Source organism: Pelobates fuscus, chromosome 4 (genome assembly GCF_036172605.1).
Source record: "Pelobates fuscus isolate aPelFus1 chromosome 4, aPelFus1.pri, whole genome shotgun sequence".
NCBI classification, from domain to species: domain Eukaryota; kingdom Metazoa; phylum Chordata; class Amphibia; order Anura; family Pelobatidae; genus Pelobates; species Pelobates fuscus.
Window position 1 is genome coordinate 300420783 of NC_086320.1, and position 17070 is coordinate 300437852.

The 17070-nt window shown below is 37.5% G+C and overlaps 1 protein-coding gene across 3 annotated transcripts in view; it reads left to right on the plus strand.

Annotated features, from left to right (window-relative positions):
* Positions 1-17070, plus strand: part of DIP2C (disco interacting protein 2 homolog C) — a 446084-nt gene that overhangs the window by 175948 nt on the left and 253066 nt on the right. The window lies entirely within an intron of this gene.

Sequence of the window (17070 nt, forward strand, 5' to 3'; positions counted from 1 at the left end):
TTACCACAATTATTCCAAAAAAATATTAAAATACATCTTATATTAGCCACAGTCTTGTTTGCTTACTAATCTGTTGTAGATGGCAAGGAGGTGAAATAATTATATCAACAGAAATACTTAATCTTTTTTTTCCAGTTGTTTTTTTCAACTATTAAATTTCAACTATTATTTCAGTGAAACATAGTAGAAGGCTATATATATATATATATATATATATATATATATATATATATAATTTTTGAAAATTATTTTTATTTATATATAGGTGTATATATATAGTGATATATACATATATATTTATATATAGGTGTATATATATGATTTCGTTCACACCTCCCTGTGACATAAACAGCCTTCCTAAACGCTTCCTGTAAAGTGAGACACTTTTTTATTGCACATTAGGATTTTTTTTTTATCCCTTGCACTGGAGGCTCCTGTGTGTGATTGAAATTCAATTTACAGAGCAGTAGATAAAACTTTTAAAGTTTCATTTATTTTTTTCGTGCAAACTGTTAGTCACAGGGGAGGTGTGGCTAGGACTGTAAAATGGCAGATAATTGAGCATGATTTATCCCCAAAAACGGCTTCATTAAGCTAAAGTTGTTTTAGTGACTATAGTATACCTTTAAGCTTGCTGAAATGGTGATAATGCAAGGACCATGTATGTGCAACATTTCAGCAAGACACTTTGACACACTTTGACACTTACATATACAGGTATATATTTATCTTTATATATTATCTGATATTTTGCAGAACAGAACATTCCCCCTTTATTTATTCTCCATCTTCCAGAGGTTTACCTGTATGCAGATTCTCAGAACTTTCAGTCTAAAGAGAGTAAAGGAGATTTTATCACTTTGCAAAACACAAGCAAAAAGTGCCGTAAGTCAGAGCAATGCATATTGGTATCCACAGCCAGATGATGCCACTTCTTATAGCCTAATAAAAATGGAACATGTGCGTTACTCTCCATACAGAGAGACACATTTTCATTCATATTGATATCGAATGAGCTACACAATTTCTGAACACAGGAGGTCACGGAAACTTTTGTAGAGCAGCATTGAGGACTATGTCACATTTGTCCATTTCAATGCATCACTTATTGTTGGAGAGAAGCAGATGATGACCTGAACTTTTGCACAACCTCTGGTACACAGATTTGTATATGCCACACATCCACCTCTCCTGAATTCTCACTCCTGTCAAGCAGGGCTCACCCTGTTTCTTTTCTCAGCTTTACGTTCAGTAAGTCAGTTCGCATTCACCCATTCAAGTCAACATGTACAAATAATCCTGAAATCTTGTCTGAGCTTTGACAACTTCAACGAAGAAATGCATGAGAGAAAAATAAAATGATATCCACAGCTTTCTTTTGTATCTTCATAAATGGTATTTGCCGTAAACGCACGCAGTTCTAGTGATGCTTATCTTTACAGCCATAGGCACTGTGACTTCATACCTGCCAACAGTCCTGGATTCAGCAGGATGGTCCCAATTTGGCGTTCTTTTCACTGGTGTTCTGCTTTTTAAGAACACCAAAGGCATATCCCCAATAAGTGCATCACAGTTTTGCTGTGCAAGCTAAACTCAAGTTATTTAGCCCATGCAAGAGTATTTCACTAGTGATCTGCGCATGGGCCGTCCTGAGTATGGCTGGTCTGTGCAGCTGTTGGTTACGGCTTTTCAGACAGGTGCATCATGAAGCCCTCTCTAAACCTGGCCCACCTCCTTCCCAATGCCATTCTCTCAATAGCATTCTATCATATTTTATATGACTATTTACTTTGAGTGAAAATATATCCTGCCATGTTTTGGAAACACTGACAGCCTGCAATTTAACTTACGTAAATGTACTTGCCACCAGGAAATGCTGTACACAATGTGCAATATCAGTTTGTTCTCTATGTTTATGCAGTCGTATGTTTGGAACTGAAAGCGGGGCTCAGTGCATAGAGGGTATGAAATTATTTCTATAGAAGGAGCTTTGATTATTTTTTTTCTGCTCCGAATCGTTTGTTCTGTTCTGTTATAGGAACACTACACGTACTATAATCATTACTGTGCACGGTAGTTGTTATGGTACCAGATTAATTGTTTTACTTCCTGCAGTACTGTGTCTTGGAATAAAAATAAAGATATCGATTTTCTTACGTTTGCTAGCAATTTGGCCAGCACAATGTATAGATGGAATGATATCTATATAAGTGATATTATGTCAATCGTCCAATGAAGGAATTCTTTAAAAGTAAGTCAGTGCACGAAAAATATGGGGTAGATGACTCATGTACCTGATATAACATGAAATTGCTCATAATTGAATCATTTTGCCTGCAGCCAGGTGTCTAGAAAAGATTTGGATTACTGTCTCAGATAGGTTAAAACTGATTTGAAATTGGGTATATACAGGTATTTCGACATAACAGAGTATCTCGTTGATATAAAAAAACAAACAAATATACCATACAGTTGTAATAGTTAAAACTGTTGATTATTTTCCTAGTTGCAGCATTCAGTACACGGCCTTGAAATTCGGACCAATCTTCTTTTGTACTGCTTATTCATCCTTTCTATATTTCTTTTATCTCCTCAAACCAATAGAAATGTGCTATTTATGCTACTTTCATTGAGAGGTTTGGGAGCGAAGTGTAGCGAATGATGCATTGCTTTCTTTCATTTCTTATTCAGCTTTTTCTAAGGAAAACCATTAACTTTTGTTTATAAAGATGACTGAAACATATTGTTCTTTGTTTCTTTGGCAATGGAATGCATTATTTGGCTCCCTTTAATGCAGGTAAAAGCTTGGAAGCACAGAGAGAGAGGTGATCCTATATTTCCAATTTAGTTTTTCTCTAAGCTTTTTGTCGATGACCTTTTCAAGGACTTCATACACCAGCGTTAGCTTTAGTATTGCAGATGTTTCTTCACTAAATATGCGAAGATGTGCAACCAGTTGGTTTTAAAGTTAATAGTCCACTATCATTTTATTGAGCATCATAAGACATGTGCTCCTTCGACACATGCAGTTGCAAGATAACAGATCACTGTTTGGTATAGCTCAAAATATGGGATATTTTATGGGACAGAATTACACATTTGTATATCTTGTTTCAGTAAAAAAAATGTTGGTTTTTTTTTTTTTTTTAAATTATTCTACTTTATTTTTTTTCTGTTCACGTATTTTTAGGCACAATCCCATTTAAGAAATTACGCCTGGTAGAGAGTGTTAACTTGAATATGATACAAAGTGTGCAACTTGGATTAGAACAGCTAAAATAAGCAAATATTTCATTAAATACATGGAAATGTTCAATGAATACTATAAATATTACTAATTTCAATTGAAGAAGGCAATACCTTGAACATCTGATCATCCAAGGTGCTGATTATTAAGTTACTTGGTGTCTTTGTAACTGAGAAATTGAAATTGTTGCTTGCTGACATGCAATCAATTTTTAAAGTGCCACATGCTTTTATTTATTGAAAAAAGTAGCGAGGAAACCATTGCAAAAGATAAGAAGCAAGTCATTGCTTCTAAACGACTTTTTATCCTGATAAGCTTCAGAAAAAAATGCAGGGATATAGAGATGGTCACAGTAAATCAGCTGTCTCCATAGTAACACACGTTTTACAGATTTAGACTTTACTACTGATCTGCACTGCAGCACTATCACCTAGAGCAAGGCATTAAAATCTTTCTTTCAGAAAAATAACTGTAGGCTAGTCATTCAATCTAAATATGTGATTCAACAAATACAAACTTTAAAACAACAGTTCTATGAGGATGCAATAAATTACATCGACTAGATTATAAGTTTCAGTGCATAGCATCCCCGGTGCTTGAACTTTTCATACAGTTCCAGAGTTAGATGTAATATATTCTTCATCAAAAATATTGTAAAAATGACGTGCACTCTAGAGCTTTGGGTTCATGAACATCTTGGGTATTAATGGCTAAACAAAAGCTGAGGAGCTAAAGGTTGACTGCCACAACTGATATACCCTTTCTGTGTACAGTTTACGTTTTAGCGAATGCAGATATTTATTGTGGGTTTATCAGCGAACAGGAGGTATTATAGACCCAAAATACATTATACACATTTATTCCTTTCTGGAATAAAACAATGTGTTTGCTTTGCACTAACACACACTAACAGGGTATTGAAGATACAAATCTATTACTGGATCTGTGGGCCATATGCAGTGGGATTGCCTATAGATCCAAAGTTTGGAAAGTTAATTCAGCAAATTTTGAAGGTTTCGACTGACCAACTTTATTGGGCCATGCAATATGTATATTAGGTTACAGTTGGTTATGATGGGTGCATTTATAATTAGCTGATCTCCATCAGCACATAATTCTGCCCCTTTTCTCTAGACCTACAGTTTTCCTTTTTTCTTAAAAAAAAAACAAAAAAAACATGATACTATTTTTTAACCCCTTAAGGACACATGACATGTCTAACATGTCATGATTCCCTTTTATTCCAGAAGTTTGGTCCTTAAGGGGTTAAAGGATTACTACAACCCTTTTTAATGCATTCATTTTTAAAATGGGTAATGCCCAGTATTCTTAAGTTTCCACACCCCATTACTATAAAAAAAAGGTATTAACTGAAATCCAGCACCGAGCGAAGGGCCCACTGCTTTCCACGCCCCCGCCTGATGTCATGGCAGCTGTGCAGGGTCCATTCGAAAGCTTGTCACGAAGCTTGTCATGGCGCCAAAATATGTAAGCGTGCACTTATATATTCACTGTATCCAGTATATCCAAGATATTACACTAGATTGGTGTCATTCTCTTTTTCTTTTATATACCTGTGAATTACCCGCCATTGGACTAAGACACCAACTACATATCCACATTCAGGGATTATACTGCCCAGTCATTTGCCAGCTCCATACACTGTAAGTGTATTTGCTTTCATTTTCTTCAGTCGATGGCCTACATACTACACTATAACCTACCCCTTGTCCTCTCTTCACATTGCATATTGACCTGTATTTGTGGACTTTTTCAAGGTGTTGCTCCCGTTCTCTCGGATATAAATTAATTACGACCAGAAAGAAAAGACTCTGGTTTGGGTTGTTCGAGCTACCTCCCTTATCCCCCAACAAGTGGTGATGATCCCTTGTTAAATGTCTGTACTTATTTTTCTTTCTTATTAGTGCTTAAGTCAAGGGAACTTTGCTTTCAGGTGGGGATTTACTTGTGTTTACTAATCATTCCTGTAGAGTAAAAATTTTAAGGTTAAACATATATATATATATTTTTTTTATAAAAGCTACTGATTAAAGTGTGAACATGACGTATAGATTAAAAAAAATAAAAAAATTAACCTCACGTTCCCTTAGATGATATGTCCATTTAAAGAAAATGTTATCCATATTAAATTGTCTTGAAAGCTGGTTGTGGTTGGTATCAGGATAAATTTGCTCCCCGGAGAGCTTCCAATAACCATTTCTTAAAGAATCCAGAATAGAATGATGCGAACGTCTGCAAATCTCCCATTGACACGGCAGCATGAATTCAACCACATTAGCACCTGCACTCAGGCACTCCTTGATAGAAATCGAATCTATCTTTCCTAGGATGAAATTGACGATAGCACTTTGCAAAGTAATGAACATCACACTCCCCAGACAACGGAATCATTTCTACAGACAAAATAATCGTTTGGAATGCCGATTGAAATCAATTTAAACGTCACTTGAAGACAACTTAAAAACAATCGAATTGTTGCAATTTTTATTTATTTATTTTTAAGATTTAAAAGGTATAAAATGAAAGTAATTTACCACTTGAACGAGTGCAATTTAAAATTGCAGGAATTGATTTACATATATCTATATTTTTCTCTTGACTATTTTCCATGGTTTTAAAGGATCACTATAGGGTCAGGAACACAAACATGTATTCCTGACCCTATAGAGTTAAAACCACCATCTAGCCCCCCTGGGCCCCTCATGCCTCCATAAATATAGCAACATCTTACTTTATTCAAGCCAGAAGCTGTAGATCTGCATGCTGTTTGCCTAAAAAAAAAACAAGCAGTCTGCTGACCTAATCAGAAGTGGTAGCCTAATCCAATCACAGTGCTTCCCCATAGGATTGGCTGAGACTGACAAAGAGGCAGATCAGGGGCAGAGCCAGCATGATTCAAACACAGCCCTGGCCTATCAGCATCTCCTCATAGAGATGAATTGAATCAATGAATCTCTATGAGGAAAGTTCAGTGTCTGCATGCAGAGGGAGGAGATACTGAATGTTTGAATGCATTTTAGGCAGCCATGACCCAGGAAGGATCCCGCTATCTGAGGAGTGGCCAGTGAAGTTATCACTAGGCTGCAATGTAAACACTGCATTTTCTCTGAAAAGACAGTGTTTACAGCAAAAAGCCTGAAGGTAATGATTCTACTCAACAAAACAAATTCAATAAGCCGTAGTTGTTCTGGTGACTATAGTGTCCCTTTAAGGAAAGGATCAACTCTTCACATCCCCGCCAGTTATGGGTTATTGGTCTTTTCTTTGATATAGAAACAGTCTAGAGTTTAACATCAACTTCCAGACTAAGCAGCATACTGATCTAAAATTAAAGAAAAAAAAACGGTGTGCCAAAGGTAGTTAGGCTGATAAACATGTATGACATATTGCATCTCAATGTGTGTCCCAGTGCTCGGATATCATAACTGAAAAGGTCTATAGATGTGGGTATGAAGATGGTTTACATGCATTTCACATACCTGGGTCTCAATTCCACTTTATATTTAGGAATAAAACATTTTAACAAAACCATCATCATTTTGTTCATTGAATCAGAAGTAACAATTTAAACTAGACAGAGATGGGGTTGAAAATAGCTATGCAGCTTTTGGTTTGACAAATAGATGTCACCTGTCTATGGCTGTAAAGGATTTAATCGGTGCAATCATGCACACAGGGCACCAACAAGACTCTTTCTGAGGCTTATGTTCACATATTTCACAGAATGTCCTTCTTTGTCAGACATTTGCAGGACAAGACTGTGTGTGTGTGTGTGTGTGTGTGTGTGTGCGCTAAATTAATAAAACTCGTATGAGCGGTAGAGGGAATTAAGTATTACATAATATCATTTAGATGTGAAATAATGGGAGCATTTACTAGCTTAATAAACTAGTAAACGCAATCCATGGAGAGCAATCCTTACTTTGTTGGCAAGGTTTATCAGTAGGTTCTTTTATAAAGTGCTGAACCTGTTATAACTTTAGTGTTCCAGGTTTGATTTCATCAATACTTCAGTTATCCCTTAAACTTTATGAATTGCTAAAATCTAAGTAATTTGGGGGGATAACTCATCTATATATATTTATATATTATTTCTTTCTTATTTTGTGTGGGTATGTAGTACATTTAAACCAGTGCTGTCTAATTCTCAGTACACCAGCTGATATTAATTGTATTATGGTATGCTAGGAATCATGGGGAGCCATTGTCTAAGGTACCAGACATTCTAAAGCTTAGACATCACTGTTGTGCAATTTACCTTTCAGTGGTTTTCCTTCTAATGAGGGATTGTGAATAATTATGATTTGTCAACTGAAAAAGGGCCCTTACTTGAAGGGACACTGTAAGTTTTGTAACTGCTCCTCTCAATGAAGTGGTTCTATTGTTTGGAGCTGTCCTTTCATTCAGCATTAGCGCATTCTTAATGTTTAATGCTACACTAGAGTCCTCAAGAGTCCTTGCTGATTGGGCTAATGGAGAAGCATTAGTTTGAGCAGAGATGGATGATTGTGAGTGGCTGAGAGTGTCAGCTGACAACTGTCAGCCTATCAAAGTGCCCATTGCTGGTAGGAATTGGTATGGTTAGAAGAAAATTTGTCATCTCTGTCTTAGCAATACCTACAGTAGGGGCCAAACTATAGGTGGCCAGAGAATCCCCCCCTAAAACAAATTGGGAGGGGGAGAGAGGGGAAGGGCAGCATGGAGGGGAAGCCATTGGCTTTCTGATGCCAGTATGCTGTACGTTCTGGTATAGGCCAATTTTGCGCCTAATTGATTTTAGCAAGTTTGGAACTTTGTTCTGGGCTGGCTAATGACTGTGCCGGAGGTGGAGTTACACCTCTGGCAATTAAGGAATTAATCTCTGTATGTGCACCATTCACTATAACACTCTACACCTACAGACTCCGGGCAACATGAGCCCTTGAAATCACAGAAGTGATCATGGTGCTTGGAGTAACCTTTTAACATCTCAGTTGAAATGGCAATTTATTGCAACCAGTCATTACAATTTGAAATGGAAATTTTTTACAAATTTGTTTACAAATCTGATCTGCCACCATAGATTTTGCAGTTTGGATTTTATTTGCTAGGATTCAGAGTCTAGTGAATAACCCTATTCTTTTTTTTTTTTTTTTTTTTTTTTTGCAAGGGATTTTAACATTTTGACTAATTTGATATATTAGGTGTGTCTTTCTATAAATCGTTTAGCACTTTTTAATAATGTTAAGAAAACACAAACCAATAAAATATAACATCTACGTTTAATTCACTGCTGCGTATTACCCAAGGTATTATTTCTTTATAATCCTGGTCTAACATAACATTTAAGCTATACAGTTTGTACATCCAGGCTATCGAGACATTGTCTGATTATATCTCGCACAGTGCCCGCCCACTGCTTTATGCAGGGTTACAGACACCAACACTTATCAAAAGAGACTTCAAAAACTCTGATGAAAGGAAGAAACACATCCAACTAAAATCTGTGACCCCACAGTAAAGGGGGCACAGCACGTATATAAAGCATTTCTAGGTGCCTGTGCATTTCACAGTTTATACAATCAGTATATATAACGGGTAGCTCTAATGTAATTATAGTAATATATTTAGGGACAGATTTCAATAAGAGATTTTTATTTTATTTCATTTTTTTTTTTTACAAACCAGTGTTCCTAACGCTTCAGAGTCTATGTAATTGTTTGTATAGGTTCCCCCCATGTGTCCCCAATATTTTTACATCCCCTTTTCCAGTGCCAAAGCTAATTCGGCGCTGCTTACCTCTCCTCCTCCTGCAATGAGACGGAGAAGCTAATGATGCTCTTAGAGGAGCATTGGGGTCCTGATATGCATGCACAGCAAATACCGTGTACCCAAGCTTGAGATGAAGTGGGCTGGTTGACCTTAGTGCTATTTTAAGTGATTCCAGGAGGTAAGACATTATGTAAGGTGTGATGGCATGAAGATAGTTCAACCATGCTTGCGGAAAAGATCTACATCCTCTAGAACTCGGCCCCTTGCTGGGTCACATGCTACTGGCTTTCATGGATGATGACCACTGTGTTGACTATGATCTGAACAAAAAGCTTTTTTTTTAATTTTTATTTTTTACATATTTTAGAGTAATTGTTTCAGTCCTCGTGAACAATTGAAGGATTTATCAGTATCCTCATTGGAAAATAAAGGAAGAATCTTGAACTGTTGGTGCATGAGGTTTAGTTTGTGAATCCCTGTTGTGGTTATTGAGAATGGCATATGGTATTTCTGTCTATATCTGCCTTGGATGCTACCTCTGGACCTGAATGCTTCCTTTTGACCGATAAAAACAATATACAATATATATAAAATATTCGTAATGAGAATTTCCAATACAAAACAAACCTATGTTTAATTAGCCTTACAGCAGTTACACATTGGGACAAGTAAGAATAATAACTAATAAATGCATAATAAAATGGTCAATCCTGTTGCATCCTATTAACATGTTCTGTATGAGATGCTGCTCTCTGTGATGGATGATTTGCTTATTTATTTATATTCATTATGGGAGAAGCTTTAAATTTATGTCAAAGTTTAAATGATGAATCTCTTTTAGATATATTTCTCATATTGAAAAGGCAGCTCAGTAAAAGAGTGGGGGGTGGGAATGTGAAAACGGCAATCCTCATTCTATAGTTAACTTTTTATTATACGTATTAAAACTATTACTTTGGAATTAGAGTAAACCTGTCATGAGTCACCTGGCCCTCTGATCCAGCGCCACCATGTACTCACTAGAGGCCTACCACTGACTTAATTGATTTGCCTTGCTTGGAAACACTCTCCCAAATAAGGCAAACCTCCTTTATGATGCCGAAACACTTGCGTCTGAACAGAGTGAGGTCTGACACTCCTTTACTTTACTTTACTCCTTAGCCAGGGCTAACTGTGTCGGCCAGGGAGTTCCCATAGCAACCACCATGCATGCGCAGTGGTCGCTATTCTTTGAAAGCAGAAGGACTGCCTGTGTGAGTTCTCTTCTATTGTCCTTGTCTCTCAGTTCTTTGGTTCTCTGACAGGGTAACTCTATAGAAGTTATCTCTCATAATGCTCTACAGCAAGCATGTCAAACTCAAAGGCTAGCACGGACCAAATAAATAAGGTTTAAGTTTATGTAGACTGCAAAAAAAAAAAAACCAAAACACCTGAATTTTTTATAGAAACGTAGGTTTGTATTGAAAAGTACAGTATACAAAAAACAACAGCATCCCCCTCTACTAAACCCCAGTGCCTCCCTCTATACTAAATCCCAGTCACCCCGCTATACTAAATCCCAGCACCCCCTCTACTAAACCCTGGCCTTTGTTTAAAAAACAAAAACAAAAAACAATATTAGCCAACAAGCAGACTCCACTCACATTGCCACTGCAAGTATGCGACTCCGGAGTTCACCCTCTGGTATACCCCCTATGACGCCGCTCGCACCCTGTGCCAAAGCGGATCCTCCCACAACTCCTTGAAACCCTGTGAAGGTGGAGCTTGTTGACGTCACATCGTAATGTGACGTGGTGTTGCGTTCTCCTGACCCTCCACTGTCCAGCCACACACTTACACAAACTCACTCTTTGACAGACACACACACACACTAACAGATACACACTGACAGGCACACTCACCGAAACACACACTCACGGACAGACAGACAGACACACACACACTCACTGACAGATACACACACTTACACATTCTTGCACACACACATCATTTTATTTATTGCTCCCTACCTTTGGGAGCTGGTGTGGGGTCTCCCTTCCTGCTCCTCACGCATGCAGTTTAGTGATGATGACATCATGTTCCGGCACCCGGTAGCACTACAGATGGCGCGCACGAGGGAGCAGTGAGGAGCAGGAAGACTGAGCTTCCTCGCTGCTGCCAGCGACCCCTCCTCTCTGGTCTAAGAAGTGATTGACACATTTTAAATACTTTTTTCTCCCAGTCTATACATTTGCTAGCAAATCATTTAGCATAATGTTTATAATGACGTTTATGCTTAAGTTAAGCACAAGTTATAATTAGGATAACCGATTCCTTTTAAGATGTAAAGAGTCCACTCATTAGGATAATGTATGTTGGTCCCTGAAGGACATAGTGGGAAGAAGTAGCAGAATGCAATATGTATTTTATACGTTTGTATTTTTTGTTTCGATTCTAGGCCCAGCAAATCTAGATTATTTTTTGTGAATAAAAAACAAAACAAAAAAAGCAATATATGTAATCGCTGTAGTCATCCTTGATGATCCACTGAAATATATTCAACAATATTCAGATGAGTAAGTCACCATACTTACATCAGCATGCAATCCGTGATACCTCACCATAAAGATTCCTGGAAACTTGTGGCAGTCTATAATCTGTTTCCATCTACATTTAAAAAAAAAAAATACTTTATTCATGTGTATTAGCCGCAGCTTTGCCAAACATTTTGGATTTTTTTTTTATTATTATTTTGAAGAGTTGAAAATATAACGCTTCTTTTTCCAGAGTTTACAGAAAATCTATTATTTCATCTTTCAGCAGTGCTCCTATCTGAATTTTCTCAGGTAAGAAACAAGATGCCAGCATTTAGACATTTTGGATGAATGAAAATGGAATTTGTCTGCAGCTAATGTTACAGAAGAGGAGTGATTAGCAGACTGGTATATACAGGAAACTGAAGATACACCTTATCCGTTATAGATTTAGTGCTAGTATTGACTGACTTCATTTAGGGTTTCCCAAGAAATAGGGATAATGGTGAATGTCAATGAACACTACCAAATTATAATCCTGTTTCAGACTTGTCCACTTGGGGAAACTAAATGTCAGTATTCAAATATTTCAATTTATTCCGTTACCCTTTACTGTGGAATGTTTGTAACATATTTCTTTTCATTATTACAATTATACTATTTTTATAAAGCTTACATTTTTAAGGTTTGGGCACAAAGATAAAATGGAATATTGTTTATAAATTGCTTCCAAACAGGCTTTTAAAAATGATGATTGAATTTCTTGCCTTGAGGCTTTGAAAGTGCTAAGTGTTCTCACTGTTTAAGATGTCCTAGTATTCAAGAGCGCTATGACAGACATACCATCCACTAATGTTCCATAAACTCGCCCTAAAAACTGAAGTTTAAAAATGTAGGATTGTATTTTCATAGATGCATATTGTTTCACTCATTATAATCTGAGTGTGGAAAATCATACATTGTATGTCAAATAACATGATGGCTATTTAAGCATTCACAGAATAATGACTTCCCATGCTTGATGTAAAGATTCCAATTTCAAATTGAGCCATATGTGATTATTGTTATGCAAACACCTTTAAGTCTGATTCCTTCAGTATTAAAAGCAAGAGGCCGTTTCAAAGTAGAAAACGAGAATTCGAGCACCACAAGTGCACACTAAACATCGTAAAATATTGTAAACCCTCTGCACGAAAATACAGATACATAACATTCTGGATGGGTAGATAGCAATCCGAAAGTCAAGTTACTCTATCCACTTCAGTGCCTTGTGATATAAAGCGTCTAATACTGAAAAATATCTGTATTGATTTCTTCATTTAAGGAATTGCCTTTCGGCAAAGGTGAAGGTATAGGAGTCATGATGCACCTGATACTATTATATTACCAGACCTAAAGAAGATAACTTAAAATGAGCGATAAGGCAAGGGATAATCACCTAGAAACTCATCCCTGATCAAAATTACCTACTGTAACCGCTTTATCCCCAACTATACAATACTGTGTGCCTTCTTTCTTTAGTCACTTTAATAACTGTGATTGCGTAACTCCAGCCTTCCATAGGTGACGTTATTACATGTTTTTAGTTTGCGTGACCAAAGCTAACTGCTTGTTCATTTTGTGACATGTTGAGGCTGTGCGGCCTTGTTGTAGTAGCTCTTTATTTACTGCCCCTTACCGACTAATGCACTACTCCGACTCTCTTGACCTTACAAGAGAGGACTTCAAGCATATCAAGTGATCCTGCTGCCCGAGCAGACTCCTTGATCTTGGAGTAATGCAACCCAGCTGCCAGACCAGACTACCTGATCTTGTAGTCCTCCAAGCTGCATCTCCATAGTTTTTGCTACTGGATCCTTCATCCTGACTCTAGCTTTCACTGGTCAACAGGCTCAAAGATCAACAGAGTGAAGCTTCTTCCTTTCCTCTTGGCAATGATCTCAATGCAGATAAACAGCTGTATTAACAGGCCATCTTTAAGCTTAACCTTTCTCCTGCTGCCTGATCTGTTGCACATACTAGATAGACATGCAGACCAGGCAGCACCTGTTGTATGGCTCAACATCACTGATTAAGAATTAAAGGATTACTTCTACTTTTAGAAGTGGTCATGGTGGTAGGAATCTGTCCATCAACATAGGTTTCCAACTTCTTCCGCTGCAGGTAGCACTGGGAGAGCATCTGAAAAGCTAAGCTTCAATGTCCCCTCCCACCCTGCTACAACCCCTTTTAGCCCTTAACGCGTCCCTCCATTTCTTAAAAAAAAATATATATATATATATATATATATATATATATATATATATATATATATATATAAATAAATGCCCTCCCCCAGGATTGACTCTTTGGCTGAGAGCGCCAGCTAAATACTCTCAGCCAATGAGTGCCTCAGTGGCAGAGCTTCTGGTTCAAGTGGGAGCTCGATAAGCTGTCAAACTGTTCTTAAACTTACTGTGGGAGGGCACCTGTTACTAATCCGTTTAACTAATGGTGAGGTGCTGTAGTGGTTATGGGGCATGAAGTGCCCCTTTTTTCAGAAGATATAGGATAAAAAGAACATATTTTATTTAGTTCCTGATTATGTATACACCAAAACATTAAATATATTATATTAAAAAATACAGATATGAAGCTAGGACTAATTAGATTCTCACGGTTCTTCCCACACCTTTTTATTTTAATTTTTTTTTTTTTACACGTTTAAGATTGAAACATAAATGTTATTTTTCAAGTTAAACTGCTAATTGCATCCAGCAGTTCCTATCTGTGGGGGAACATATAACTATATCTGTAAAATGATCTGCTTTAAAAGGGAACGGTCACCTCTCTGGATTTTATACCATTCGATAAAAAAAAATTCAAAATCACCTATAGATTTCTTTTCATGAGAGGCTCTGATTTCTTTTGAATTAATAAAAATGTAGCAGATAACATCATAATTCAGTTCAGTAATAAGGGTGCAAATATATATATACAGTTGGAGTTCATCAGAGCTTCACAGGTTTCCACTGGAGTCCTCTTCAACTCGCCCACGACAACATCACGGAGCTGGTGGATGTTAGTGACCTTGTGCTCCCCCACCTTCCGTTTGAGGATGCCCCACAGATGCTCAATAAGGTTTAGGTCTGGAAACATGCTTGGCCAGTCCATCACCTTTACCTTCAGCTTCTTTAGCAAGGCAGTGGTCATCTTGGAGGTGTGTTGGGGGTCATTATCATGTTGGAATACTGCCCTGCGGCCCAGTCTCTGAAGAGAGGGGATCGTGCTCTGCTTCAGGATGTCACAATGCTTGTTGGCATTCATGTTTCCCTCAATGATCTGTAGCTCCCCAGTGCCAGCAGCACTCATGCAGGCCCAGACCATGACATTCCCACCACCATGCTTGACTGTAGGCAAGACACACTTGTCTTTGTACTCCTCAACTGGTTGCCGCCACACAACCTTGACACCATTTGAACTAAATAAGTTTATATTGGTCTCATCGAATAACAGGACATGGTTCCAGTAATCCATGTCCTTAGTCTGCTTGTTTTTTTTTTAGCAAACTGTTTGCAGGCTTTCTTGTGCATCATCTTTACAAGAGGCTTCCTTCTGACACGACAGCCATGCAGACCAATTGGATGCAGTGTGCGGCGTATGGTCTGAGCACTGAAAGGCTGACCCCCCACCTCTTCAACCTCTGCAGCAATGCTGGCAGCACTCATACGTCTATTTCACAAAGACAACCTCTGGATATGACGCTGAGCGCGTGCACTCAACTTCTTTGGTCGACCATGGCAAGGCCTGTTCTGAGTGGAACCTGTCCTATGAAACCGCTGTATGGTCTTGCCCACCGTGCTGCAGCTCAGTTTCACGGTCTTGGCAATCTTCTTATAGCCTAGGCCATCTTTATGTAGAGCAACAGTTCTTTTTTTCAGATCCACAGAGAGTTCTTTGCCATGAGGTGCCATATTGAACTTCCCGTGACCAGTATGAGAGAGTGTGAGAGTGATAACACCAAATTTAACAAACCTGCTCCCCATTCACACCTGAGACCTTGTAACATTAGCGAGTCACATGATACCGTGGAAGGAAATGGCTAATTTGTTGCCAAAGTTTAGACATTAATGTCTGTGTGTTGGGTTATTTGAGGGGGCAGCAAATTTACACTGTTATACAGGCTGTACACTTACTACTCTACTGTAGCAGAGTGTCATTTCTTCAATGTTGTCACATGAAAAGATATATTAAAATATTGACAAAAATGTGAGGAGTGTACTTACTTTTGTGAGATACTGTGTGTGTGTTTATTTATATAAAATAAATAAAATATTTATATATCTGTATATGTGTATATATATCAACAAATGATTAAAAGAAGCTCATGAGGATTAAATCCACTTTATTCCGATGGAGGTGACAATAATTACAGTACAAGACAGTAATCATTAATTTATTATAAAGTGTAACTAAAGGTGGACATGTTGTAAATAGTTGGAGCTACTATTAATATCAGAAGATGCAGAGGAAATGTAGGTACCATCTATGGTTTATATTGAGTTTTAGTAAGCACAAAGATCCTAAGTGACAGATTTTAGTCAAACGTCTTAAGAGCACACCTACTGGAAGAACCATACATAAGACACACAGCCAACTAGCACTATAACCACTAGAACAGGCATTAGTGGATATGGAACTTAAAGGAGAATGATTTGTGAGTAAAATGTGCTAATGTGCTCATAAGTTTTTTCAAACTGCTTTAAAAAAGGCTGTATCAAAAACATAGCGATCATCCCCATAGTTGTTGTGGTTTTGGTATTTTTGAGTATCCCTTTATGCCAGATTGAATGTATTCCTTTTAATGCCAGAAGGGATGGGGAACATATTGAATACATGTCAGATATATTAACGTCTCTCAATAGAGGTTTGTTTTTTCTACTTTTGAATTCTAATGGTGTGTACAAACCTTAGGTATCTGTACGGTTGCCGAGCAACCTGTAGACTCAGATTGTCTATAACGGCGACATTTTGGACAAATTCCTTTTTTTTCCACTCTTACCTTCTCCAAAATCTGTTACAGTGTAATGCAGCAAATATTGCTAACAATCAATATCATTCAAACTGGGAATTTGGTACAAAGAAATATAAAAAAATCTGCAGTTTCAATTACAATTGGACTTTTGCTCAGATTAGGTTAGCTTAACCAGATATAATTGTTATAGTCTGGGTGTTTTGTTCTTGTTTTTTTTTATACTAGAGAAAAATTCATTTTGTGTTATATTATTTAAGCAAAATGCTGCTTTTCCAATCTAAATAAAAAATAAAAGGGGTTTGTGGATTGTAGGGAATTTATCATATGTAGTGTGTTCTAAAAATGGGAGGAGTTCCCTGGAATGGTGAATGCACCGAAAAAGGGGAGGAGTTAATTGAAGTAGTGAATGCAACAAAAACGGGGAGGACTTAATTGAAGTGGTGAAAGCACTGAAAAAGGGGAGGAGTTCATTGGAGTGGTGAATGCATTGAAAACCGGTAGGAGTTTATTGGAGTGGTATATTC